This window comes from Eutrigla gurnardus, assembly GCF_963514095.1.
Source record: "Eutrigla gurnardus genome assembly, chromosome: 12".
Taxonomy (NCBI): domain Eukaryota; kingdom Metazoa; phylum Chordata; class Actinopteri; order Perciformes; family Triglidae; genus Eutrigla; species Eutrigla gurnardus.
The window spans coordinates 6,231,109-6,235,150 of record NC_139926.1 but is presented as its reverse complement, the minus strand read 5'-3'; the positions used below and the strand labels follow the sequence as shown (position 1 = coordinate 6,235,150).

The following is a 4,042-nucleotide window of genomic DNA, read 5'->3' as shown; positions in this document are numbered from 1 at the left end:
AGGAGCTTGGTGGTAGAGGGGGAGGGGCCTGAGTGTTGGAAACCCGTCTATCACGGTCATCTCCCTCTGCCTCAGCCATCCTGATCCTTTAGTGTTGTTGTTCGGGAAATGCCCCCGGAAGTAATTGAAACCTCACAACTTTATTGTCCACTCAAGGCCAGAAAATAACAGTGACATAATGGATTATGGCACTTTGCCGCATCGAATCGTGCATGCCCCGCATTGCGATGCATCGACAAATCGATTATTGTTGACACCACTATTAATCAGTGTGTCACATTAATCCTTTTGAATTTGAGGTCAGATTTATTTTTCTGATCAGACATCTCATATATTTTCTGACATCCTGTCATAATTCCCTTCCATTTCTCCTTCCAGTCATTAGACGCCAGATTGTTCTGCCTTACGTGTGGTATACATTTGTGGACTCTCTATGTGTTTCTAGTGATTGTAAGCTACTTCTAGTGATCTCACTATTGCTCTCTTGTTGTTTGCTGTCAACTAACCTCCCGTTCTCCCCTGCAACAGATCTTTCCATATTTGCTCATCACGTGCCATATTCACCTGCCTCCCGAGACCAGATCATATTCACCTGCCTCCCGAGACCAGATCATATTCACCTGCCTCCCGAGACCAGATCATATCGATTGAATAAAATGTTGAAATATTAATCAAAACAGTTGTTGATATTATTAATGTATTATATGAATTAGGACTTTAAAAAAATGATTAATCATCAGATTTAAGATCAATAAAAAAACAAACCTATTAAACAATAAAACATATTTTATTATATATTATTTTCTTCCCAAACAGGATCTGTGGACCTCTCTCCTGTATCGACAGAAATATGCATGTAATACATTAAGGAAGACCACAGACTCAAATTTGATCAATTCTTTTTAATTTTACTAGTGTATTTCTTACAGCAGTCAATAAATCCAGGGAAATGTACACAAACCACTAATAGACAAACTACTTTTTTCTACAGACAATTTCTTAAAACGGTACTTGAGACATCACGCTGTGCCCACACTTGTGTATTTTATTTGACAATAAATGACTTGTGTGCTTGGTGGTGGGGCCTAAGGTGTTTTTGTGGACTTGATAAATGCAGTAGTTTAGAAGCTGAAGTTACTGTTGTAAATGAATGAAAAACTGATTCTGGCAATGTAACATTTTCAGTGTATTATCTTTATTTGCTCCAACGCAAACGAGAGGAATTCAATAAATTAGAAACATAATACGTTGAAAAGTACTTTGACTTTACTTTCAAAACACCCCACACACCTGACATTCCACATATAAAAGCCCAGATTTTTTATAAAGTACAAACATGCATTAACACTTAAAGTTATTCTTTCAATTTTGTAATTTTTAACACTAACAAAATCTGATGAATTTTCTAGAGATGCAACATTCTCCAAACTATTTTTCTGGGACTTATAGAGCTACAGTAACAGACATACAAGATCTCTCAACAGATGCAGTGATGACCTGTCCTCCACCAGAAAAGTAAAATTATTGTGCAGATACAGTACACCTCAAGATGTGTTTGGCCCACAGTCCTGAGGACAGTAATCTGCAGTTTAGCCCCATGAATGCCTCCTTAGTTCCTGAGCCTTTTGTAAAACACAGCTGCAACACCAAGGGCAATAAGGCAAACAAAGGCTAGAATGCCAACAGCCACACCAAGCCCGACAGCAGATTGGTCTTCTTCTCCGGCGACGAGGGGCTTCTCTTTGGACTCGAGGCTGTCGGCTTTGGTGACGATTTCCAAAGAAGAAACGGTGTAAGTATCGGCTAAATCCAGGTCGGCCGGTTCCAGGGTGTTTCTCTTTCTTCTGCTGCTGCACTGCTTGAAGGTGTCGCAAGTGCTCTTTTCACACAGCCGGGTGATGCAGTGGAGATAGTAGGTGGACACGGTCTCGTTCTGCTGCTCGATGAAGCGGAAGGCCGGGAATTTGAAGCGGGCGCTCTGGCTGTCGCCGTTCTCGAGCATGGTGGTGAACTTGTCCCTTGAGCAGGGGACGAACAGGTTGAAAAAGCTGGAGTTTGTAGGCCGCGGGGAGATGGAAGCGTAGCAGCGGTCTAGTAGGACATGGTACTGCCCGGTCAAATTGGTGGCCTTGACTTCGACATACACGCTGGTCCTCAGCTCAAGCCCCAGCTGTGGAATGACCAACGGTCTGGTGTAGTTGACGTCTTTGAACAACTCCATGCTCAAGGTGCTGATGAAACTCCCATTGTTGTCCTTGATTGCAATGGAAGAGGCCGACACATCGACTTGGGTGTTGTTGACCAGATACTCTAATGGGTAGGCGCAGGAATAGTAGTACTTGAGCTCAGCATTGTACGTGACTGTGCCTATTGACAGATCGAGGGAGCGCACAATGCCACTGACGTTGACCGTCTGGATGTTGGAAAAGTCTGAAAATACGCCGGTACCAGCAGCACTTGTGGTCCTGAACGTGCTTCCACAGGCGTTTGTCATATTTAGAGGGAAGCTGAAGCGAGCGACTGGCGGAGACACAGACTCATCGAGGGTTGCTCTACAAGCCGAATCCGTCATGTGGTTCAGGATGAGTAGAGTCTCATTGTAGCCAGTATAAATGACGGGGCAGATTTCAATCGCCAAACCAATAGATGAAGTGCCACACTGCACTGAAATGTCAGTGACTTGTGGCCGCCTTGCTTCTGTCCCACACTCGCTCAGCAGTAGCTGACTACTTCTGCCTATAATGGAGAGTAAAAGTAAAATAACCTTCATCATTAATCTTCTTCAGCTTTACTTTGGGTTTGATAATCTCCGCTCAAATCTTGACTCTGCTGTTGAAGGCTGGTAGATCTTCTCAGTCTGAAGTCTCTGGGATGTATTCAGGGGTCTTTATAGGTAAGTGTGTCCTCTGGGATTGGTCCAAAAGAAGGTCAAGCACCTTGCTATTTGTGAACAACTGTATTGTATTAAGTAGGAGAGCTCCAGTGTGGATGTATCCTAAGGGCAACAAGTGAAACCTGAAGCATCATGCTGTCTTAAAATACGCAGACTATGGCCTTGTTCCTTTGTTGAGTATGCTTCAAAATATAGATTTCCATGCCCTCTTTAACTAAGCCTTCATGAAGTAAGTGAACATAACACTGAATGAGATGATAACTCCTGTGTACCATACAATGCTGCAAAGGTTCTTCTATCCGGTTTGAGCCCCAGCAGCTTCAAGAATGACCTAGTTTAGGTCCAGTGAACCATTGGAACATCTTGTGCTTCTCAATGAACTGATATTAAAAATAATAGTCATGAACAACAATTTGTGATGTTAAACAAAAAAAATCCTCTCTGTGAAATCTAATGATACATGATTGATAAATTAATTGTTAGAGTTAAAGGTATGGTGTGAAGGATTTAGGTTGATATTAGCAGAAATGAACTATATCTTGCTTAAGGTATATCTTCACACCGAACGCAAAGTGAATTTCCACCCAGCATTACTTGCAGGAGTTTGACGGTAGGATGATTTTGTGTTTCATCAATCATGGCTGAAATAACCACTGTTGCTGCTTTGTACATGTTGTGAAGTCCCAGATACACCAGGTAATCAAATGACTTCCTGTCTGAGTTCATAACATCACCCAGATGTGCTCTGTGAATTTCATTAAACTGTATTCACCGTGAGTAGTAAGACACACTTCGGCTGGTTTACTACAGTGGTACGAACCTAAAATAAACAATTTTGTTGTGATTTAAACGCAATGAATGGATGAAAAGAATGGAACATAATGTAACAACATGACATAATGATGACGATTTGTCAAAAGTGAGAAACACAGTAAAATCAGACTTTTAACACGTGCTCTTGGATTATGTGTGTCATGAATTAGAGGAGCAGATTCAGAAAAATTTTGTATATCCAATTTAATCAGAATATTCGGTCTAAATCTAATGGCAAATTCAATTAGATGCAATCTACAACCTCACCACTAGATGCCACTAAACCCTGCATACCGCTCCTTTAAAGAGATCACGGCTAGGGTGTTTTGAGATAGA

General features: G+C 41.6%; 1 pseudogene across 1 annotated transcript; it reads right to left on the bottom strand.

The window, feature by feature from the left end:
* Positions 1 to 1,609: 1,609 nt before the first annotated feature.
* Positions 1,610 to 2,770, bottom strand: LOC311021707 (zona pellucida-like domain-containing protein 1 pseudogene; annotated as a pseudogene). Its single transcript has one exon. The product of its transcript is annotated as a zona pellucida-like domain-containing protein 1 pseudogene (transcript).
* Between the last annotated feature and the right edge of the window lie 1,272 nt (positions 2,771 to 4,042).